The sequence below is a fragment of the Drosophila eugracilis genome, unplaced genomic scaffold (assembly GCF_018153835.1).
Source record: "Drosophila eugracilis isolate 14026-0451.02 unplaced genomic scaffold, ASM1815383v1 contig_124, whole genome shotgun sequence".
NCBI classification, from domain to species: Eukaryota; Metazoa; Arthropoda; class Insecta; order Diptera; family Drosophilidae; genus Drosophila; species Drosophila eugracilis.
Window position 1 is genome coordinate 1,033,622 of NW_024572029.1, and position 25,661 is coordinate 1,059,282.

The window sequence follows — 25,661 nt, forward strand, 5'->3', positions numbered from 1 at the left end:
GAAGGCGCTGCACTGGCAAGGCGGTTTAAGTGATCTATGTATACATATATATATATTTATGTACAGAGGCAAGGGTATTTCAGGGACTTATATGAATTACTTGGAGAAAATTGCAGTTATGCTTAAGTTGTATATATATATAAAGGTTCATATATATATATATACAGTGGAAATCTGAAGCAGCCAAAAGTTATATATTAAAGTGATATAGAAAAACATATATATAGAAGTGGACATGGAAAGAGCTTGGATTATTAACCCTTTAGGTCCACTTTTTAGTTTTTAAGTTTTTTTTAATCCAAATCTTTGCATGCACACCCACTGTATATATGTTTTTTTTGTAAGACTTTAATATTTTAGCACCCTTAACCCTCAACATCATTTTTTTTTTTTTTTTTTTTTTTTTTAAATGGTTGGTACCTTAACCCTTAACCCCTAACATCCAATATTTTTTTTAATTTTTTCTTTTTCTCTGTGCTTTGCAATTAAATATCTAAATTAAAAACCATATTAAAAATATTCAATATATTAGTACTCTTAACCCTCAACATTATTATTATTTTTTTTTTTTTTTATTTATTTTCCTGTGCTTTGTAATTATAAAGAGTTGAAAACAAAATTTGAAAATTTGAAAACAGGGGTCATTAACCCTTAACATCCAAAATTATTATTATTTTTTTATTTTTTTAAATATGATTTGAGCATGGTTGTAATTTTAAAACTTATTTTAAACTGAAAACAACATTTAAAAAATTTAAAAACAGGGGTCATTAACCCTTAAAATCCAATTTTTTTTTTTTTTTTTAATTAAATTCTGCTCTGCATTTTAGTAACAAATACAAATACAAAATTTAAAAACGAAAACAACGTTAAAGTAAATAAAAAAAAAACAGAGAAAATTGCAGAGTTTTTGAGTTGTTAAGTGTGACAAAATACTAATAATGTTTTTTAACGGGGTTACTTAACCCTATTTCAGCCTCCGGCATTTATCGAAGTTTTTGCTCATCTCACGTGCCAATGAGATCCACACATTGTGTCCACAGATGCCACTTGGCGGCTGCGCAGTTAGCGGAAATGCCACACGAAGTTGGGCTAAGTTAACAGGAGAGGGAAACGGATGTGGAGCAGTGGAGCGCCGAAGGAACACACACTAGCGCACGCACAGCAACGGCCTTCGTGTGTGTCCTGTGAAAATGTAAGTAAGCATGTGGAACACAAGTTCCGAATTGGCCGAATAGCGGCACGAATTGTTGGCCGAGTTTCCAGATTCGAGAGTTCGGGCAATTCAGTTTCGTTTAGGTTATCGAACGTAGCGGTTTGTGCCACGCGACTCAAGACGGATAATCCATTGGATTTGATTCGTTTCGGATCGCCTTGCGCCTCAAAACTCGAATCTGGAAATCTCAAATCTCTCTCTTTCTCTCTCAATCATAATTTAAACTGAATTCTGTCGGGAAATCATATGGAAATTGATATCGTTTGGCCAGAAGGCTTTTGAGAAAAGCGGTCGCGATCGCGATCGTTAAATTGCAATTGTGGCTGGCTCGTCCTGTACCGCCCCACGACGACCTGCCCCCCTGTCCCCGCCAGTCCAACCAGTCCATTCCACCCCCTCAAAGTATAACCGTTAAAGCGAAACCAAACCAACTACTCCTCTCCTCCGCCCCCCAAACAACGCCAACCTCCCCCGCCTTGCGGGAAATTCAGAAAGCGTCGTGTCGGAAAACGCGTGCCGCCGTCGCCGCCGCCGCCGCCGCTGCCTCTGCCGTCGCCGCCGCCAAATTGCATCTGTTGTTTGTTGTTTTTTTCGGTTGAGTGTGTGAAGAGTGTGCTGTTCTATATAAACACACACACAGGCAAATATAACACATATATATAAGATATATATGTATGATTTTTTTTTTTGGGTTTTTCTCTCAATTGACAAGAAAAACACGAAAACAAAAGAAGAGGAGCAGCGGGTAATTCACAAGTGAAACGTAAACAATGAAAAGTGAGACGACAGGCGGAAAAGTGAATTCCAGTTGAGAAAGCATTTGCAGTTTGCATTTTGCATTTTGCATTTAGCATTTTCCGAAGCGAAAGCGAAAAGCTAAGCATACTTTTGAGCCTGCCCCAATAACTCAAAACGTAAGTGTTCTCTCTATGTGTGTGTGTGTGTGTGTGCATGGTTTCCCTGTGTGTGTAAGGATGAGCCTTTTAAAGTCCTGCGGCTGTTGCTGCCAAACCAAAACCAAAACCAATTCTAAAGGGAAATCTATTTAGAAAAAAAGCGCCAAAGCAAAGCGTTGTGGGAAAATACTTGTGGTTTTCCTTTTAAGTGATGTTAAAAATTAACTTGATGTTTGCTTAAAAATAAAGATTTTCTGCTAAGTTAAGAAATTAATGAAAATTGTGTTAATAAAAGTATAAAATTTGTTAAAAATATAACTTAGAAATAACTGAAAGTGTCTTAAAAAAATTTATGGAAAATCAGTTTAGTTTTTGCTTAAATTAAATGTTAACAAATACTAAAAACTGTTATTATTAAAAAACCACTAAAAAATGTGCCTAAATGTTGGATTTTTCTACGTTTTTTAACTTTCAAAAACCACAAATTTTGACTTCATCTTTGGGAGTATCAAATATTTATCAATGTATTCCGTTAGTGATTAATTTACAAATGATTAAAAATCATAATCAAATCATATTTAAAACCAAGTTTAAGGTTATTGACCAAAAACAGAATCCAATTTGGCATTTTAGCAGCCAAAAGAAAACTTTCTTTGTCACCTGAAATTTTGTGCTTAAAATATGAAAAACTTTCCCAAACAAAAAAAACCCTCAAAAGTGCAAGAAAAATTAAAAATTTATATAAAAAAGCCAGAAGTAGGCTGGGGAAAAGTTTGATCTGCGATCTCTCATCTCCTCCAACTTGCAGACAAACAAATTTCCATCGACACTAATAAATATGCTTCACATTGCTGTCTCAATTTTGGATTTTCCTTCTACTTTCGTTTTATTTTCTTCTTTTCTGAGCCTGCTGCCAGTATGGAAAACTTATTTGAAGAATTTTTCAGAGCCTGGAAAATAGGAAAGAAAAATGAAAGCCATCCACACCTGAGGCACAAAAATTTTCAAGTTGATTCTTCTCCATGTGCCGTCGCCTAAAGAGTCGGCAAAATGTTTAAGGCAAAATGCTGTGAACTTTCACTCAATTTATTCGAACTTTTCTCGCCTGCCTACGGATTTGCTTTCCTTATTTTTTTCGTCTCTTATTTATATATATATATATCTGGGTATATATATATATATTATATATTTTTGCTATACCATTGGGTTGTTGCTTTCGTTTTTGGTTAGCAAAAATCGAATCAACGAGAGGCAGCAGCAGTAGGGGCATAGGCAGCAGCAGCAACAGCAGCATTGGGACAAAAAAAAAAAAAAATATATATATATATATATAAAGAAAAATGCGATAATTTAATCTGGTTTAAGCTGCGAAGGCTATAGCCAGGCATAGCCTCGGCTCGATTCTCTCAGGACTCTTGCCTAGCAGACTTTTGGTCGCGTCTAAGCAAATTAAAAACTTTTGCTCCCGGGCACCTCCCGGTCGGTCGTTCGTTCTACACATTCCCATTTCCCTTTCTATTTTTTTTTATTCTCATTTTTTGATATTTTTCACCGAAGAGTTTGTCACGTCTTTTTTTGGCAATTTCTTGTTGTCAAATTTTTCTTCTCATTTTTCTACTCGTTGTTGTTGTTGTTGTTGTTGTTGTTATTCCTTAGTCGTGTATATTTTATATGCATAAATTGTGTTTATGCTAAAAAATCCAGTCGGCAATAAAGTCCGCCTTCAATTTGGCGCAATAAAATGTGAAAATGTGAAAATGCGAAACAAATGCGTGGCAGCTGACGAGAGCCTAAGAAGGGAAAAAGATCTTCTTGGCTATCAGAAGGTTGCAAGATGTCAATTGTATGGAGTGTAAATGGGGTTTGGGATTCGATTCGATGTAGGAAAAAGAAGAAGGTACCTTATCTATATGTATATATAAGATATATACTGGATTATATGTACTTGGGCCATAAAAAGCTGACATAAAGCAAAGGGGGGGAAACCTAGATGGAAATCGAGAGAGACGGGCACGGCTTATAAATATGCGCGACTTTATGGCCTTTTTGGGAAGTGTTATGTGCGAATTTCCTTTCGCATTCGCATTCGCATTTTCCCCGTTTGCCTTGCTAGCTTGCTATCTGTTTTCTGGCTTTTCTGGCCAAGCAGCAGCAGTAGCAGCAGTGTAACACCTGCCCCGCTTTTCACTCGCAGGAAAAGCTAAAAGGAGCAGCTGGCATTGCTGATTAAAGTGCCAGTATATAGATATATATACTATATACTCTATACTCTACCTATATTGAAGGCAGAACGCACACTCGGCAAAAGTCAAAACTCAAACTCAAACTTGAAACTTTTCTGTGTCGCCTGCCGCCCACCTCGTAGTCAGCGACCACGCCTACGTGCTCTCTAAAACAACAAAAAAAAAAGAAGAGAAAACGTAGGCGGGAGGCAGGCGCTAAGTAGCAGGTAAGTGCGGCAATAAAAATAAATGGCAATCGCGAGCCGCGCATCAACTTTTTCGCACATTTTATTGGATACGCCATGAAAGAGCTGCACTGGGGGAAAAGAGAAGGGATAAGAAGGCAACAAGTTTTTCTAGCTAAATGATAAATTTGTTCTACGATAATCGGAAAATTTAGTCGAAGATGGAAACTTCTTTTAAAAAAGAAGCTAAGTTTGTAATTTCTTTAAAGTATTTTTAATACCAGAATGTGTTGTATTTATTTAAAACTTATTGTTATTTAAAGAAGAAGTTTCTAATAGAATTTTATGTTAATGTTAATGTTAAAACTTGTTAATTTTGTTTAAAAATTTATTAAAAAATGTACAGAAGTTTATCTTTATTGGGAACTCATTTTGATTACATTCAATTTGCTGATGTTTTTTCATCAAAATTCTTATTTCTTTCATAGTTTTTCTCTCACATCTAAATGTCTAAAAAAAAAGTATTAAAATTCTTTTTAAAAACATCTCGCTACATACTTTTGTTAGCTATTTTTTCTTTCTGTGTAAACATAAAAACGGAACATGAACCTGAACCTCAGTGAGAACCTTGCCATAGAAAAGGCTATTGAATGTGGAGTGTGGCAGCGCTTCTAGAAATGGAATAATATTGAGAGTTTAAGGGAGATATGCATGGAGATAGAGTTGAAGTGGGAATCAGAATCAGAATCAGAATCAGAGTTTATATATATAAAAAGTTGTTGTTAAGTTGGGGAAAGGTATCCTCGAAGAATATGGAATTAACGGAATAAATGAGGAGAAACTATAATGGGAATGCTTATAGAAATCACTTTAATGTTTTATAAATTAAAAAGTGATTTATTTCAGTCTTAAAAACTGTGGAAAATCCAATATTTATCTTTATTTTCATTGTTCATAAACATAATTGTCTATTTCTTTATGAACTTTTTGTGAGGAACATTAACTAATGAAGTTAATGATGAAAATATTTCGTTATCCTTCAAACTATTTAACGAAGTTCCCACTTTCCACATTCAATAAAGGAAAGTCTAGCGGAATAAACCCTATAAAATCTCCTATAACCCCCCTCTCTCCCAATCTGTGGAGAAATCGTCGCTTAGATATTCAACATAAATGAGCTTCTTCTATGAGTCTCGGGCTGATTGTGCTTAAATATTTCATAAAGGTGAACGCATTTTCCGCGTAGTTCTCGAGGGCCCTTCAATGCTAGTTTAATTTATTTCGATCTTTTATTTTTCGAGTCAAGTCGAGCTAACATTACCTTCCCAACAAGCAGAAAAACAGAAGTAAAAACAAGGTCTGTCTGTCTGTCTGTCTCCCAGGGAAACGTTGTTTGCCGCGCTTATAAATGCCATAAAAAAAAAAAAAAAAGAAAACGTCCATTACGGGCTAAATGTGTTTGCCGTATATATTTCGTTTCGTTTCGTTTCGTCGAGTGGGTTACACGAGAGTTGCCAACTCCGGCGGCCATATGGGCAATAACCCAAGCCGCCTCCCCGCGCCCCGGCAACTGCTGGTGAACTCCTGAACTTCCTGAACTCCTCCTCCTCCTACCCCCCCCCCCGAACTCCTCCTTGAACCAACAAAAACCTCGCAACCATTCACCGACTTATTTGCATTGTAATGCGAGCCGGGAGCGGTGATCACTCATGGCAGGTGTCGACAGTTTGTTTTTGGACAGCTATACATAGCAGGAGAAGGAGGAGTAGCAGCAGCAGGAGGAGTCCTTCGAGTGATGAGGACTTAATGCTTACTGTTGTTGTTGTTGTTGTTGTGGTTGTTGCTGTTGTTGTCCTTGGTCGTAATGTGTTATGTTATGCGTTGCAATCCACGATTTGATTGCCCCAGATTATGGTCGTCGTCTCTGTTTAGGTTTGGAACGGTGGATTATGGCCACGGATTCGCATGCCATCAAGAGTCGTCCTGAATTTGACATTCCATCAAGGGGGGGGACTACGCTTTTGTGGAATAATTGGTCATTACAAATGCATTTGTTGAGGGGGCGATGTAATGGCTGGAAATGAGGAAATTGTTGCAGCCTTTTGGGGGGTTTTCGATATTCTGGGTTTTATTTTTGAAGGAATTTAAGATAAAAGTCTTGATTGGGGGGGAATAATATTAGAAGGGAAGCTATTTTTATTTGATTTCTTAATAGATATATTATCACTCAATACTAAGTTTAGTCTCTCTTCGAGGTTAGTTGGAGATTTTACCATAATGAAAGCTAATTTGTTGGCCAAATCATAATGGCTTTGACCATCCAATGGCTATCCATCTGTTTGGTGTCCATCTATCAATACGGCGGTTTCCCCTTTTATGTTTTTCTATTTTTTTGTTGGTGTCTTGACACCCCGCTTTCATCCTTTGGCCATCGTTCAGGCTTTTAGCCAAGTGGAATCCATAAATTTGGCTTGGCTTGGCTTGGCCAACCAAGTTGGCCGCATTAAATTTGAATTTGCCAATGGTAAATCTTGGCCAGTGAGGGGAAGTATGGTGCACATCGGATGGGATCTAATAACGGACATATATCATTCTGGTAAATAGTGGACACCGCACTACTAGTACTACTGACCCAGGCTTCTACCATTCAGGCATCTCATTTCGTTATGCAATCTGCCACCTCTTTACCACCGCCCACCGCCCGACCCTCTCTATTTAGAGAAGGCGGCGGCATCCTTCTGACCGGAAAGACCGCGAGGACAACGGGAAAAGCAATAAACTTGTTTGTATTTGTATTGCACTTATGCGCTGATTGCTTTTCAGCGCAATTTGCTTTTAAGCGATTTCTAGTGAGAGGACTGTAGGTTGGTTTCCCTCTCCCCCCTCTCCTTTTCTTTTTTGTAAGTCCCACCCCTGTTCAATGCCGCCCACCTGTTCATCTAGAAATACTCTACCCTACCCCTTCGGGCCTGCATTTTGGTTAGTTAAGACGCAGCTCATCAGCGTTCTGCATTTTCCATTCGCCGGCTCATTACAAGACGAGTTTCCCGAAGACAAGAAAGGAAAAGCGAAAAAAAAAACACCTTCTACACACACCACACATACATGCACATTGGTAGGATAACACACACATACTCGTAGTAGGATAGGAACACCCACACATTGACTCTTACATCCTGGCACTCAGCGATGTTTGCCAACGCCTCCAACGCTCCGCAGTGCACACAATCCCATACATTCCACAATCGAGGCTCTCGAACCAAATTTACACTGAACGGAAACTATGAAGGGGTTTGTGCTTGCTGGTTTTCCCATTTTCCAAACGGGAAAATGTCCAATTTGGGCGAACATCATCTCCTAATAAGTTTTAACTTTTATCAAACTATTTCATTTCATAGACAAACTATTTAGTTTTCTCTCAGTGCAGAGTTGGAAGTTTAGAAGGTGTAGAGAAGGTCCTAGTCCTGAGTATGGCTCTTCGTCCGGGTGCCGGTCATGTCCATGTCCGTATCCGTGTCCTTGTCGGTGTCCGCCGCTTTCCCCATGTCCATGTCCATGTCCGTGTTCGCTCCGCTTGTTCATTTTCAATTTCGTTTACAGCATAGAAAATTTTGTGTAGTTTTTTCTCTGTTTCTGTGCTTTCCATTTTATTTCATCTTCATTTTCATTTCAACGACTGGCCGGCCATCCCCCTTAACACCCACACCATCCACACCGCCCACCACCCAGCGCTTTTCTTTTCTTCTTTATTGTATTTGTTGTTTCGATTGGTGGGGAAGGGGAGGGAGACTAACCCAAGAAGGATGCTTGCCTAGTTACTTACTTTAAAACACATCTATCTCAGAAATACGGTTCGAACGGCTCTCCTGCCCGTTGCTATCGCTTTGGCCGTGGCTGTGGCTGTATTTTTAGACTCCGGCCATTGTCATCTGATTTGGCGTAATTGTTTTTGCAGCGACCACCGAGAGGCAACGAAAGCAAATCGGTTATCTTTCCATTCCGGCCAGTAATGGTCCTGTCATCTGGTTGTGGTGGCTGCAGCACCAGGAGCAGGAGCAGAAGCAGAAGGATTCAGGATTCAGGATTTTCTATTCTGTATTCTGGATTGCTGCTGCTGCTGCTGCTGCTGCTGCTGCTGCTGCTTCTCCTCCGTAAGCAACCAAAAGCTGGCAAAACAAACCCACTAAACGCTGTCGGGACATTGTTGTCCCTCGTCCATTGGAACACGTTTGAACGGGTCGTCCTGAACGTCCGAACGGTGGAACGCCATTTAAAAGGATTAGGGGCATCCTCTGGTGGCTTGTAATCTCATCGCATGCAATGCTTTTTCCGCTCTTATGGGGCCAATGATATTCTGTGAGTGTTTTGTAGAGAAACTCTTTAAAGGATTGAAGGGAAATTTCATGTGATTTTCTTTCAAATTAAGCTGATACTTTCCCCAAACTAAAACTAAAACTAAAACCTTCATTTATTTGTTTTAAGTGATTGCCAGTTTTAAATTTTAATTTCGAAAGCATTTAAGTTAGACAGCTTACGTCTTTTTAAGTGCCATCATCACTTTATCAGATTCCATTACATGCCTATCTATATATGTAGATATATAGATATATCTATTGAAATAATAATCTGTAAATCCTTGAACCTTGACTGATTTCAATCCCGAATCCATTTGGCAATCCAATGCCCAAAGACCATTGAGAGAATGGCATGTGCATGCAGATTGCAACATCCATCGATGATGATATTTTAATAATTTGCAGCAATCTATTTGCTGTCTTGCATAGTTTATAATGTTATTTGTGTTGGCCTCCTCGGACAGGGCTAATCTGTTGCCTGCCAGTCAGCCAGCCCGCCCGCTCTTGGTCAAATTGTTGTTATAATTCCCGTGTTGGTCCCTGGGCTTGGGGATTATTATTTAGAGGATGGCACTGGAAAGTATGCAACAGAAATTGTTGCCATTGTTGCCATGCTGCTGCTGCTGCTGCGAATTCAATAAACGAAAAATGGGAAAAACGCAAACGAAATGAAGAAATGAAAAGGCCAAAGAAGAAACATTTCAAACATTCCAAATTTCCATTCTCTGCCATCTCTCCATTCTACCAAGTTTCTGCTTTTCACTTTCCCCAGCTCTGTCAGTTTTCTCTGGGTTTTTCTTGTTTTCCCGGCATAGTTTCGGCTGCTGCATTTTTGTTTATTGTCATTTCGGTTGCTCTTTGGGCCTGTTTAGTGCTGCCAGGAATGCCCAAGCGCGGGCTTGTTGCAATAACTGCTGCGCATTATCCTTTATTATATGGCCGGCATTAATGTTTCCGTTTGTTGTTGCCACATGGAGAGGAGCATAAGGGGGCTGGGCTTTGCACGGAAAGAAGATAGGGGGCTTAAGATGGGGGAAAATGGAAGGAAAACTGTTGTCCTTTAACAAGTGATGGTAATAATACCCCAATTCATTATCCATTTCCCTCAGTGCATTGAGATGAAATATGCAAGTCGAGTCGAAGTCGCTTGTCCACGGTTTACTCTGGCTCAGATTCCGATTTTTATACTGTTATATTTTGGTCTTGAACCCGCACCGATAAGCTTAAGGATACTTTGGCCCTGTTTGTTTGTTTGTTTGTTGCTGCCTCTCTTCTTCTTGTATTCCTTCCTTCCCCCCTCATTTGCTTATTCTTAACTGATTTCTGTGTGTTATTTTTAAAAAGGAATTTCAACAATTGCACACGCAATCCAGCTCTTAAATAATAAATAAGCCAAGCCACGCACAAGGCTCTGAATTGGGAGGGAGGTAGGTAGGTAGGTAGGTAGGTCAGCTCCTTTCGTCCTGAGCACATGGCCAGCCGCAGGACGATTGTCCTTTTGGCCAGCTCAGCTGGAGTCTGGGTTAAGTGCGGCATTAACAATCAATTACAAGCATTACGAGCCGTAAAACTGACGCATTGACCAAATACCAACTCCTCATGTCCTGTGAATGCTTGCTTGCTTGCTTGCTAGCAGGACATGAGAAGTTGGTATTTGTATGGGGTCCTGGGCGAAAAAAGGATGGCATTACTTACACACACACACAGACATTGCCATGTACCGAAAATGGCGTTCGCTGTGAAAAATGTTGCGTGCAAAGTAAACCCGAACGAGCAAAAGGGAAATAGTAATGGGAATGGAGATGGAGGATTGAAAATGGGAATGGGAATGGGAATGTGGATGGGTATGGGTATGGGTATGGGGATTGAGAATGCGAATGGGATTGGGATTGGAAGCTGGAACTCGGGTGCTTGGTAGAGAGGAGCAGCAACCTCAGTCTCAGCGGTGTCTGAGTTACGGTTTGTTGGCTCCTCGTATAATAAGCCAAGGGATATGGCCACGAGGAGAAATGGTGGCTGTTGTCTTACAAACGGCAGCTGCATTCGTTCCGAAAGAAGATATATACATATATATATATATATATTATATATATTTATTTCTGGATCACTCCCCAGCTGGTCGGTCTTGGGCTGAAAGGAGCCAGAAAAGTTGGAAAACATATAAATAGCACCTCGAATCATTTCCATTTCCATTTCCATGTAATAAACGTATAAAGGATGCAACTTAAGTAGCAAAATAATGGGGTAGTTAAGTTGAAAATAAGAAGAAAATGCAACAGGCGGATGGGAAGGCAATTGAAAATATTACGTATACGTAATGTGAAAGGTCTTTTTTTTTTAGATAGTTTTTAAACTGATTAGTTTTTAACGATATGAACTTGAATTTCTAATTAAATTTCATGAATTTAAGGCAGTTTAGGGAGAAAATGTTTGAAATATATTAAAGAGAAAGAAACTGCAACAGGCGGATGAAAAGGTTATCAAAAATATTACGTATACGTAATGTGGAGGGTCCTTCTTTAGTTAGATTTTGAACTGATTAGTTTTTTATGATATCAACTTGAATTTCTAATTAAATTTCAAGAATTAAATGCAGTTAAGGGGGGAAATTTTTCTCATCTTCGTTAACAATGGCCTAGGAATGCACCTTATTGCATTTCTAATTTGTCCTTAGAAGAATATTTTTAATAAGAAACACTCTTTCGACCACAATAAAGTTGAAATACCTTGTTCTGGTTATTTCTCTGTATATTTTTTTTATTATTTTTCTTTCACTTTTCATTACGATTTCGCTCTTTGAGATCGCTGGATGAAAATAGCCAACTAATTTGAATTTTTCGAAAGGCAAATCATCGAACGGAGACCCAAATTCTCTTTGCCTTTTGTCAGGCTATAATAATCTTGGATATATATTTCTATATATGTATCTCATCTTATATCTCAGCCTTTTTTCTTAAGAATAAAACGGCAAGTGCGAGATGATAACCTCAATGCACCTACGCATAGCTTTTGATTCGAATTCTGATTCAGATTCTTCACTCTCTCTCCATAGAGTCTCTTCCATTTGTGTTCAATCCTATTATATGTTCGTTTTGCCGAGGATTGGGGCTGGAATTTAATTAACTCTCGAATGGCAGGAAGGAGGAGGTGGAGGTGGTCCACTTGGACACCCCCTCAACCAACTTGGCCAAATGAACCTCTCCTCCAGCTGCTCCCCTTGCCAGGGTTCCTGCTCATTAGTTGATGACATTCTAAAGGGGCTCCCAGACATTTTTCCTTTGAAGTGCATTTCGAAAATCGTTTTCGTTCTTTGTCTTTGGTCCCCCGAAAAGAAAACCCTGTCTTGTCTTTCTTTTCTTTTCTTTTCTTTCCATTTTTATTTCTGTTTTATTTTCATTTTTATTTCTGTTTTTGTTTCTGTTTCTGGTTGTTGCTTTCGCACTTGAAACGACAAAACAAACGACGACGCCGAAGCCGACGCCGGCGAAATAATACAAATAAATTTTATTGTGGTCAAGTTATACACGCACATTGACCCCCCTCCCCCCTATCAGTAGCGCACACAGTTACAGTTTACACACACACACACAGACAGACAGGCAGGGATAAAGATGCAGAGAGAGAAATAGGATATAAATCTTAGGGAAAATCATGTTTGAGTTCAACTTGGAATAGAAATGATTGCCATAGAAAGAAGTTACCCAAAAATACTTCTCCTGTCTTTATTTCTCTCACTGTACCGATATACAGGGACTGAGACAGTGTCGGCCATCAAGCAAATGCCAGACCAGACGCATTGTGCACAGATTTATGCCGCCGCCTGTCTTACCACACCACCCTCCCCACCCAATTCCCATCCTAGTTGGCCATAAAAAATGAGTTGCCTTTGGTCCGTCCGTCAGCTGCTGTTCGACTCGACCTGCCCCAGTGGTTTTATTCTATACACCCGCCATGGTGGGTGGCCCACCGCCCCCGCAGCACTTTAATGGCCATTGTTATGCCCGTTATGTTGATTATAAGCTTCGCTTTTCTCTCTCTCTCTCTCTCTCTGTCATACAAACGCCCATCTCCATTTCCATCGTTTTTCTTTTTCCCTCCAAAAAGAAGAGGGGAGAAAAAAAAGGAAGGAAAACCGACCACTCCAAACTTAAACAAGCTAACTGCATAGAAGCGTGTAAGCCTCTGACATTTTTGGGTCTAAAAACGCTGCCATGCTGTGCCCCCTTCCCCCTTTCCCACCCCAGCGCAGCACCTTTTTGGAAATAGAAAAAAAAAACAACAAGGAAAATGAAAATAAAAAATTTACTAAATTTGAATTTTCGTACTGCGCCGAAAGGTGTAAAGCCTGATGAGGGTTAAGCGGTGTCCAGCTCTGGGCGGCGACTATGTGGGATATATGCACTGAGAGAAATTTCTAGGAGTTTTGCAAGATTTTTGAAAACTTTTTATGTGAAATTTAAAAAGTTTAAATGTTTGGAATTTAAAATTAAAAGTATTTATAAGACTTTAATTGGTTTTTTTAGATGATTTTTTGGTGGAAAATTCTTTGATTTTATAAAAGATTTTGGAAAGAAACTTGGAATTTATTTGAATTAAATAAGAGAAAAGGAAGGAACGAGGAAGGAGGAAGGAAGGAGAAAGGAAAGGAATAAAATCTTAAATATTTCTTAGATTTTTTTAAAGAAATCAACATCAAAATCAAATCAAATTCGTTACTCAAGCAAAGTCAACTTAACCAAGAGCAAGGATCTGTTTTCTTTGATTGTTTTGTTTATTCAAATTTACAATTTAATAAAATGTTTAAAAGTAAACTTATTCGTTAATCTTAAAATGTAAAATATTAATATTAAAAAAACAACTTTTTTGGTTTTTAACTTGATTTTTAAAGCCTTTTAGAAAACCTAAAACAGAAATATTATAATTTCCTAACCTTTTGTTACTTTAACCAAAAATCAAAAAATTCCAAATAAAAAGTTGAAAGAGGGTTAGCGGGGGGTTCCTAAACTAGATTAGATATATCTACCATATCACTAGCAATATCCCCCGTTTTCGCTCAGTGCATTCGGGTGTGTGTGGTGCTGTGCCAGCGGAAATGTTTTTGCCTTGTCCCGCTGACGGAGCACAAACCCGAAAAGGGGTGGGGGGAGAGGGTTAGGGAAAAGCTAATGGAAAGGGCACTAGCGGTGGTTCCAGGAGGGAGGGGGTAGAAGATTAAAAAAGTATATATAAACAACATTTCATTGCCGGGGCAACACATTCAGCTTTTCCACTAAAACTCCCTCTTACCCCTTATCCCCCCTTAACCCACCCACCCTCTGTTAGAACCCTTCTGACCATCCAACTGACCCACCTGCTGGACGCTTTATATTGAAATATTTCTGTGGCCATGCAAATTTAATTCGCTGTATGAGAGGAGAACAAGCGAAAACCGAAACCGAAACCGAAACCGAAACTGAAGCCAAAGCCTCTTGGCCTGGCCCCATGTGTGCTAATTGGCGGTGCCGCCAAAACCAGTGGTTCTAAAAGGGGGGTGGGGTAGAGGGTTTGGTAGGTTGAGAGGTTAAAAAGGGTAGGGGGTGTATAAGGGGGGAGGAGTTGAGGGGGGATTGAGGCAAAGTGCGGTGGCGAAAAGAGCGTTACAGAAACAAACGAAAACAAACACGGGCGGGGTGGCGGAGGGCAAGTTAGTTAATTTTTTAGCATGCAGCTAAGCTGCAAAACTGCTCTTCAGGCGGCACAAATGCACAGCCAGAAAATAAGGGGAGAGGTATTAGGAAATATAAACTCGATCTTAAAAATCATATAAAGCTATATATCTCAGATAGAAAACGATGGCAAGATTGTCATCTTTTGATTTTCCAAACATGACTGTTGGAAAAGTGTCAAAATCCATCGCCTTTTCTGATCTTCACCTCTTAATTTTAAAGTCCTGCAACATCAACTGGCTTTTCCTGAATACTAGTTGGTTTTGGCCAAAGAAATTTGTCAGTTTTTGCCGCCTCGTTTTTTCCCTGCTTTAATACCTTGATTTTTTGGCCTTAAAGGATGTCACAGTCACGCCCATTCCGACTCACACCTTTTCGGAGGCTGCAAAATACATATATATCCCTTTTTTTTGGGGGGAACTTTTGAGCCTGTCTGCTTACTCAAGGCGGCCACGCCTCTGCTGCCTGCCGCCCATCTGCGGTCGACAAAAGGCTGCTGAAGTGGGAAAGGGGAAAGGTTAAGGAGGGGGGATGCCTAAGGCTTTGTGGTTGGACTTTGGCGTTGTTGCTGTTGTTTTTGGTCCTGTCATTCCCAGGATGATGCCGTAGCCACAGGATCAGAGGAGAGGAGAGGAGTGGAGTAGCCAAGAGTCCACAAGGAGGCAGGACGGCAGGCTGGCAGACCGGAAGTGCTGCATTGCGTCCACTTCCGGGGCTCTCTTGGCCATCTTATATAGAGCCCAAGCCAAGCCAACCCGAAAAACCTCATCTCATCCCTGCTACTAGCTACTTGGCTTGACTTCATTTAGTTATTCCCTCTCTCTGGCCATCTCTCTTGCCTGTTTTCAGTTCATTTAACATGCCATTTGTGTTTGGGCCATATCAAGAGTGGATTTATTGTTGTAGTTGTTGCATAAATTATGCCGCTTTTCACGCACTTTTCCACACGGTGACCGCCGCTGGATAAGCTGGGCTTGCGCCATGCCCATCCATTTTCCTTTTGTCTTTCGCGGCAAACTTAAGTGGCCACGATTTTGAAGGACACTTAAGTTGGCTGGCAATGCAAATGGCTAATAGAAGAGATTTTTTAATCGGTTGTTGGGTTAGTTTTGTATTGGAGGGGTAAAGAAAATCATCAAGGAAAGGGGTTAAGGAATGTTAACCCATAATAGCTGAGACTTTTATGTCTCTTATTTGATAATCTTTTCGATTTCGTGGATTATTCTAATCTTTCCTCTAAACTTTAACTTTTAGCCTGCTAAGAAAGCAAGAAAAGTTGTTTTATCAAGCATTTTCCTTAACCCTTCTTAATAATTTCTTTAACTGCATATGAGGAAAATTCCTTATATAATCCCGTCCATTGCCCTAGTTCTTTGCTCTTTTCTCTTTATCTAAGCCAGTTTCGGTTCCGAGCCAAAGTCATCGATCAATCTATCTCGTGGTCATATCTAAAAACTCCAGCCTTTTGTCAGCCAAACTGTGAGAACCTATCGGAAAATCATTGCCTGAAAATCCCCATTTCGGGTTAAACAAAGCTCTGAGCATGCAATTCGTTGTCGTCGCTGCTGCTGCTGCTGCTTCCGTTTGAACTTTTCCATCTTTTCCAGGCAGAATGCAAATTGCTTTCGAAATAATTGCACTGACACGAGTGGGGGGGGGAGGTGGTTGGGTTTTGGGTGTTTACGGATTGAGTTCAGATTTCGGGCGGCTGGCTAGTCACCTGCCAAAGCGCTCAAAATATATATATTTTCTGGCCATTTCCTTTTTGCTGTCAATATAGAGATGTGGGGAATGTGAACTTTCTCTCGTAGCTTCTCTGTCGTTTTAATATCTAGAGGAAAAAAAGGAGGAAAAATAAAATAAAATAAACCACTAAACAAAGGGGGGGAAGGGGGGTGGTTGGGAAGGAAAATTCGAAACAGATTCCAAATCTATTTAAAAGTTATGGCCGCAACTATTTGCGGGCTGCAATGGAAACGCCTTTTTCTTTTTGCCTTGTTTGGTTTTTCTGGTGGTAGTGGGGTAGAGGGTGGTGGTGCCGTGTGGGTTGCTGGGTTATAAGGATGTGTAAGGATGTCAGGTGGACTCGACTCGACTCGACTCTGTATATGACCAGGGGCCAGCAATGCAAAGTGCGACATGCAAAATTGTGCAAACTACCTACCCAACCCACCCCATTGCTGCAACGCCATACCACCCTCCCCCCCCTGAAAAATATCTCTTTCTCTCCCCTCATTCTCGATGGCCACTGAAAGTGGCGCTGTTGATGATGCCGGGTGACGTTGCCCAAACTTTTTGACACTTTAAAAACTTTGCCATCACACAGACACAGACACATGCAACACATACTAATACCTTAACACCCAGGACATACACACACACACACACACACACTCTGGCTCACACATATTTGGCAAGCCTGGTTTTGAAAGTTACGTTAAATGGTTTTAAAGGTTTCGGTTTTAGGGTTATGCCAGGGTTGCCAACTTGTGGCTGCCACTAAAGTCCTTTCTCTCTCTGTGTGTGTGTGTGTGTGTCCTGATGATCCTTCTAAATTCCTCTCACCTATGTGAATTAATTTTCCTTCACTCTTTTTTTTTTTTGTTTTGGGGAATTTTGCAAATGCTTTTCCACACTGCCTGACGTCGTCGTCGTCGTCCTTCTCCCTTGTGGGTGTTTCCTAACATTTGTCAATAACTTTCCCATTGCGACAAATTTTTCTATTAGCCCAGAAATTTTGCGGCCTAGCGCTGGCATTTTTGTGTTTGCATTTTTCATATTTTTCTATTGGCCAACCTAATGAGAGAGACGAGACTCTGCCCGGTGATGAATGACGTTTGTTGGGCAAATATTTGGGAGTTCTGTTTGGCTTTATGCTTATTGGTAGTATTAGCTTTGCTTTTTGGTTTATTCAAAGTTGGTATTTAGGCGAAAATTGTTGCGGGAAATCTGGGAAACAAGAAACAAGAGCTTTGATGATGGTTGGTGTTAAGTCGATGGGATTACCAAATTATTTGATTTATTTTGAAATGTTTTTAGGGGAGTTTTAAGGTTTTTTTGTGTATTTTTAAATCTTTTTTTTACATTTTTCTAACTATAAAATGTTTAAAGGGCAGTAGAAGTTTGAGCTATATAGGTTTTTATCAGGTTAAGCTAAGATTTGAATTACTTTCCCCTTTTTTTTATTTCTCCAAAACCAAGGCAATGTCCTGCCAAATCTTTATCCTCCTTTCCTTTCTCCTAACTTGTTTGGGACTAGCAAAAGGATTTCATTGCTGCTTTTGGTTAAAATTTGTTCTTAAACAAAAGGAAAAGATTGGAAGAGAGCAGAAGGAGGCATTCCTTCTTTGCGGCTCACCTATAATAAATACATGAGCTTCCTCTTTTCTTCCTCCTTCTTCCCCCCACCCTTTTCATATTCATAGACTTACTTCCGCTGCTCAGATCTGGTTCTCTTCTATTACTACTCCTTCGAATAGGGTAGGGCATGGCTAGGGCTTCTTTGACTGACTTTCTTTGCTTATTCCATAAGCTATATAGACCCAGAGCCGCCAGCTCCTTTGGGTTTTGGCTTTGATTAATGAATCTTTTGGCAAATGGTGATGGTGAAAGAAGAAGTCCTGCCGCTGCTGCTCGACTGCATTTTGCCTCAATTTGTCAGAGATGGAGAGGGGAGGTAGAGTTCTTTCTTTCTTCCTTAAAAAATATTTAACAAAAAAAAAAAAAGGTGACAATCTCTGGTTGAGGTTTTCTCATTAGAACAGCCAGTTTTGGGCCAAACACTCTTCCTGTTTTTTCTTGGCCACACTTTTGACATTTTCCGGCGTGTAATGAAAAGCAATAACATTTTCATAATTCTCGCCACTTCTCGCCCGTCCGTCCGTCCTGTTGTGTTTGTTGAACATCATTCAAATATTTGCCTCAATGATTCGTTTCATTATTCTTTGTGTGTTGCTTTTTTGTGTTTGTATTTCCTTTTTTTCGTTTTTTGAATGTACAATAAATAAAATGATGATGGGAGGTTGGTTTGGGGTGGTTGGTTGATGGAGAAATCTGCAAATGAATCGCTCTATTATGGTTGTCCCGTGATGTCCTGTTCAATGTCCTGTCACATACAAATATATATATATTATATAGAGAGATATATATATATATAGAAAGAGAGACAGACTGAGGTACAACTACAAACGATGCCATTTTTTATCGACTGTCATTTATTTATTATTTATTTGATATGTCCAACTCGATTTTTTTACTCGCCGTCGCCGCCGACACCCGCCTTACAGCTTCATTTCGTCATTTTTTTTTTGTTTTTGTGGCTGGTTGTTTGAATTTATGCTCAATAATTTAATAGGACATCAGTTTTATGGCTTTGCTGCTTGCTTGCTTTGCCGCAGGAAGGGGTAGAATCAGCACCACCACTCTGCCGCATGGCCTACGCAGCACTAGCATCAAATTTTATGACTGAGGCGATGCCAATTTGTGAAACGCAATCAAACAAATAAACAAAAAACACAAAAAATATATAAATAAGGAAAGGCGGTGAAGGATGTGAGAGATGTGATGTTGCTGTGACCCCGGGAAGTTGTAAATTTCCGTAATTTACTTGATTGCCCCGGCAACCCTGGCCACCTGTCGTTGCTTCCTTCTCTATCCTTCAAGTAGGAAGGGGAGGAGGAGGCTGGAAGAGCTTTTGAGGAGCACCATCATCAAGGTCCTTGTGCGCGCTACTCTTACTCTCTCTCCCAGAGAAGCCGACAATGGCACATAATCAACGAAATCGCGCATATTAAAATTCTGAATGAACGCGCATTACGACTTCACACATCTCTCCGGGAGGCGGGGGTAGGGGGGTTGGAAAAGAAGGAGGAGAGGGTGCACAGTGATGATCAATCCCCATTAAGGTGGCAGAAGAGGATGGGGTTAGGGGTAGGGAAATTAAAATGAAATTAGATATTAAAAACATTTTTAAGCAGCAAAATAGGTCGAACCTTTGTAGGTAAGGCTAGAAAAATTGTACAGAAAATGTTTTTTATATTAAAAAGCATACTTTTAGGCTCTTCTAATATAATTTATTAACTAAAAAAACTTTAACAATTGAAATAAAAATTTATATTAAGAAAAGCCTCTAAAAAAAAATGGGTTTTCAAATTATTATAGCATACTTTTATGCGCTTCTGCAATATTACAAAAATTTTCTTAATAAATCGAATAATATTTATAATTCGAATAAACCTTCAAGTAAATACCTTAGAAATAGCAGCATAACCTTTGATATTTCCCACACAGATTTTATCACAAAGAATAACCTTAATAAGTAGTCTGACATTTTCAACCCAAACAAAGGGAACAAATTTAAGGCAAACCTTGTAGAAAAGAAGCCGCCCGATTAGATCTAGATCTAGAGCCCAAATCCCCATGAATGCGGCGGGTGCTACCCACTCATATTGCTCTCGCTCTGGCAATAAACTTGGGTAATTGGAAATGTTATTTCTACCCAACAACAACAACAGCAACAACAACAATAATCAAAACCCTCTAAACTCCTTCCCCTTGCCAGGCAAGGCCTAAAATATCGCGTATACGCCACCAACCGACTACTGGTCTTTTGTCACTGGGTGTTGTTGATATTTCATCGGCTCGTTTGTGCTGCCACTGCCTCCTCCTTTGATTACAAACACATCAACATTTAACACAATTTGCATTTTCATAGGTTCTAAAAAGCAGAAAACAAACACAGATATACAAACACACACAGACACAGAGACACACTCCTACATACATAGACAGTGAAATAAGAAATGAGCCGAAAGTGAAACAAAAACCGGCAGAAAAAAAAATTGGGAATGGTGGGTATGGAGTTTCCCAAAGGAGGCAGCGGGTAGGCGGAAGAAGAAACGGAACCGGAGCCAGAACCCGAGCGTTAAAGAGCTTTCTGAAGAAGGGTAGCAGAGGGGTGAGAGAGGGGCGGTGGGACAGCTCAAACGGAAACGGAAGCGGGCGCTTGCATTAGCGGAAGTTGTCTTACAAGCGACAGGCGGTATTTCTGGGCTGTGCTCAACTGCCAGGGATATTACGAAAATAATTCGCGAAATGAGAGAAGAAAAACCAAAAATAAGGAAAACGAAAAACGAAAAAAAATAAAAGGAAAACCCTGCTCATGAGTATTTCCCGTACTCCTCTTCCACCTCCATGGAAACTCATGCGGTTGATTTGGCAGCACCAACAGCCAGCCAGCCAGCCACGCCCACCTCCGCCTCTGCTGCGGCTGTCATATTCATAACAACATTTAAACATGGGCTCAATTCGAAACCAACTTTTAGTCACATCTCGCAGTATGTGCTGCGGCATATTGGGATTTATCGTAGGTGACAAGGGTGGGGGAGGTGAGGTGAGGTGAGGTGAGGTTTGTAGTGCACTGAAAAAAATGGTTATATGAAATAATGATTAGTAGGTTGTTTAGTCATGTTAAAAGCTTTCTTAGGGGTTTTCTTTTTCCATCAAATTGAAAGTTTTTCATTATCAAAGTGAAGCGAGAAAGTCATATTAAAGGTTTTTCAGAGGGAAATCTATCTAGTTTTGCCCTTGTTAAACGGTTTATATGAAAGTTAATCTAACAGCTTAAGATTACTGATTATAAACTGAGCTAAAAAGAAGGAAAGGAAAGTTTATTGGTGGTATACCATGGTAGTTTTCCATCGTATTCACTTTTTCTATCCCTTTTCTAAGCTGATCTTTCGATCTTAAGGCCTTACTACCTATACATTAATCTCTTTTTCTTGCCTTTAAGTGGCTGTTAAGTTGTTAGCTTTTAATACCCCTCAATCTCTCTCTCTAATAATAGGTATCACCCATTCGATCACCTTGTTCTCCGCTCGAAGCGTGTGTCATGTTCTTTTTGAGTTAAAGTTTACTTTTCTTGGTGTTGCTCGACATTGTCTTTTGGCTCCTTTTGACACGTGCGTTTCGCTGGGTTGTTGTTGCCACCCCAAAAGGACACCCACTCTAGACCTCCCTACCCCCCTCCTTTACTACCCTGCCAGGACCTTTATTTATGATGTTCATTTGCAGAGCTTAGCATAACTGCCAGCGAGTGAGTGGGAAAGACAAAAAGACAGAGAAAGAGAGAGAGACAGAAGGCGGCTCATAATTCAGGACATGAGCTGGGAAATGTTTGGTTTTCAGCGGGGGTTGGGGAAGCAAGGCGAGGGCTATTCCAGAGGGAATTCCAGGTGGTTCTATAGGGGAAACTCCCATCTGAGTTTTAGACCAGAAGGGGGGCGGTAGTAGTAGGTGCTATAAAAAGAAGTTACAATGCCAAAACAACGGAAGCGAATCGGAACGGGTAGCAAGGCTAGGGCTTGGGCTTGGGCTTGGGCCTCTCCTGGCCATAAACAAAGGCGAATTGTCGTTGCCTGTCGCCGTTTTGTCATCGCCTTCTAAATTATGTCACGTAATTAAGCTGCATTAATGTGATAGTCCATCCGTCCCCACACAGACAGACATCTTCTTCTATATATCTTTCTATCTATCTATCTCTCTTTCTGTCTATATATAATATCAAGAAGTGTGGAGGGTAGGCAGGCTGCCAAAGGGGGCAGCATGTTAAATGCGTAAAATATTTTTATGCCCAAGCATTTAATTAAAATATGCTCGTTCGTGAGCACCGTGCTTGGCTGGCTGCTACTGCTGCTGGATCTCTAATAGCCCAATAGCCTTGGCCCGAAAATCATCATCATCCGGCCGAGAACTGGCTTGCTTGGCTGGTGGCTCTCTGATCCATGAATCCTTGGCCGAATCCGTTGTGTTCATTCAATTCCAGTTGCCAGTTGCCAGTTGCCAGTTGCCAGTTTTTATATTTTCGCATTTACTCATTCTCGTTATTCGTGCACTGGGAATAAAATTGTTGAAAGATTAAAGGGAATTAATTGGTATTTGGTAAGGGGAATAGCTTAAAGGCTTGCTTAAGGTGAAAGGTGAAACATTTTAAGGGACTTTACAAGAATTTGTTTGGCCATAAAAATCAACCTAAAATATTTCTAAAAAATATTTTCATGAAAAGACAGATATTATTCTGACTAAAGATTGATCTAAGCTTAAAGTTTCTACCTTACTTTGATTAATTTATTCCTTTAACTTAATATTTTACTTTATGAAAGTTTCATTTTCGGTTTTTAAAGCGGAAAAACTGAAGAAAATTACCCACTTGATGAATTTCTCTCACTGCTTCGATTGTGGCTATCTCATTCCGTAATGTTTCCACTTCATTGCCTATCCAAATTTTGATTCATAACAACAAGAAGAACAACCACAACAACAACAACAGCAAGGGGGTAAAATACAGCAAAGAGAGGCCAAATACCACTCCCCCTTTGAAAATTTTCATTAAATTTTTAACCAAATCTGGCCATAACAGGCACCAGAAAGAAAGAAAGCAAAAAAAGTGGAAAACAAACCACAAATTGCCAGAGCCGAGCCAGCAGAGCGACTCTCGCCACTCGCGACTACAAATTGTTATACAAAATGGCCAATTAAACTGCCAATCGCGACGCCAAAACGACGACGCCTCCCAGGGGGGATGGGGGGTTAGGAAAATTCTAGGGAAAATATAGATGTTTGGCCGGCAAAAAAGCGAAAGCCAACGATTTCTAATTCGAATTGCATTTAATGCACAGTCAGAGGCAGACGCAGAGGTACAAGCACAAGGCAAACAAGTTGCCAAACAAACAAACAAGCAAGCTGACAAATAGAAAATAGAATATGGAAAATGGAAAATAGAAAACAGAAACAAAGAGTGAAGAGTGAAGAGTGAAGCTAGAAGCGAAGATGAAAGCAACAGCGGGCAGATGACAAATAAATAAACCAAACAAAGGATGACAAAGGCCTAATGCAAAATTTAAAACAATCGAATGACGAAAATGTTGTCTACGTTTGCAGTCATTGTTGTAGTTGTTATTGTTATTATTGTGGCAATGTGGCAATGTGGCAATGTGGCAGCCACCTCCACTTGTTGTTGCAAATGCCAGCTAAAGTGTCCACAAGTCACAGGCCTGTCAGCCATATATTATACTCGTATATAGATTTAGGCTAACAAACACACGCAGAGATATAGAGAAAGAGATAGTGATGTGGAAAGACTTTCCCTCTCTCACTGTTGATATGATATTGCGTATACGCCGCGTTGAAATGTTTAATGGTTTCCACCACCCTCTTAAGATTTTCCACCCCTTATTTTAATGGATAATTTGTTTAATTTTTGTGTGTCTCTTTTTTACCTTTTGTACCTTTACAAGGGGTAATAGGCATGTCCCGTTATTTATAGACAGACACACCGACCGTTCAACCCCCAAAACAGGGCGGCCAGCAACCATCGACCACCACCTCTTCCGGCTGCCTTTATTCCCATTAATTATTTTCTATTTTGGTTTGAACGCTGGCAGACTCACCTCTACTCGTATTTATAAAATGAAAACGCGACGACTTTAAATAGTTGCCGTAATCAGAAGTAGGTGAAGAGTGGCGAGGGGGAGGGGTTGATATTGATTTTCCACTTTTCCAAAAAACCCAAAATACTTGCTTTGTGAATTATTTATGAAGTTGTATAGCCTAGCAGCAGCAGTCTTATAACAATAGATACTTCTCATTGCCGACCCACTTGGAAAAAACCTGCCGAAACTCGCAACTTTTCAGACAGAAAACTAATTTTCCCTGGCACCCTACTTAGAGGGCCAAAGCAAACATTGAAGTTAGTTTTGAAATTTGTAATGGAGAGAAAGTAGCTACATTTCCTTTGGCTCATTCTGCGTTCGCTGTTCGCCGTTCTGTGAGATGTGTGAAAATTTCACTTGGCGCGCAGCTGAGTCAACGCTGCGTATGTGTAACCACTTGGCCAACCTTCAACCGCCGCCCTCCCTTTGTATTTTGAAGGCGTCCAGCGTTTTGCTATTTTAGAATCGTTTCGCTGGTTTCTATATATGGTATTATATATTCTATATATATATTCCTATTCCAGTTTTACACTCCTGCGTCTCCCTTTCTGTGTTTTTTATTTAAATAAAAAATTCTTTAATTCCAGTTTAATTTCCATATTTCTATATCTCTTTTTTCCTTGTTGATTTGTGGTTTCTCCCCTTCTCCTCCTCTCCTCTTCCTTTGACAAAAAATATCTCTAAACTAGCGGTGGTGTGGCTGCAAATTAAATGTTGTTAGAAATCTATTGCCTTGCTCTCTCTCTCTCTCCTTGTCTCTCGTCCTGCCTACCCGCATCTAAACAATCCTGGGCCAAGGACCTTCAACCCACCTGAGCCAAGGGCAATATAAGAGGAGGTTTAGCACAGGGGAGGGGGTGTTATTGTTGGGACATAGGGGGTGCTATCCAAACAGGACGCCCTGCAGCTGTTTATTTGTCAGACTCTAAATGATTTTTAATAGCGCAATTGAAAGAGTCGCCAAGTCGCCAAGTCGACTCGACTCGACTCAAGTCACTGCCCGCGGCGGCTCGAATGCAGGTGGAATGGGGTTGGTGCGGTGGGGGGGAGGAGATTGCCATTCCCGGTCGATTTTTTGGATAAGGAGGAGGGCGGACGATGTCTCTGCCAGTACCCAGTACTGATATGTTTTGAGGGTGTGATGGGTTTGGAAGGGGTTTTCTCTTTGATATTTGACTGGGAAATCTGGAAATGTGGTATTAGAGGTAAACATATATCAATTTGATCTTTAAACCTTCATATATATATATAGTATTAAGGATGATCAATAATCCTGTAAACCTTTCATTAGATCTATCGATCTTGTAAATATCATTCAGCAACCTTGATTTATGATCCATAAATACCATAAAAAGTTTAACATTTTCCTCTAATAGCACCCTTGATTTCCCCCATCTTGTATCTCTTTCAACTTTGCTGGCTGGCTGGCCATTATAATAATTGATTAGAAAGTTTATGGAAGACGAAAGTCAGTCCGAGTGTATTCCCTAAATCAGCGTTTGGTCAATTGAACGGCTAACAAGCCGGGAAAAATGTACATTTTTGGGATAAGCCATTTGGGGGTATCTTGAGGTCGAAACTCAGAAGTTCTTCG

At 40.1% G+C, this 25,661-nt stretch overlaps 1 protein-coding gene across 2 annotated transcripts in view; it reads left to right on the forward strand.

Annotated features, from left to right (window-relative positions):
- The first annotated feature begins 888 nt into the window (after positions 1-888).
- The window catches only part of LOC108102991 (zwei Ig domain protein zig-8), a 158,022-nt gene continuing 133,249 nt past the window's right edge, over positions 889-25,661 (forward strand). Inside the window, exon 1 of one of the 2 annotated variants that reach the window (XM_041819047.1) lies at positions 889-1,195. The gene's annotated coding sequence lies outside the window, so the exon portion shown is untranslated. Of the gene's footprint in view, positions 1,196-1,304; positions 2,131-25,661 lie in introns of those variants that run through there. The other variant, XM_041819046.1, reaches the window with a different exon arrangement.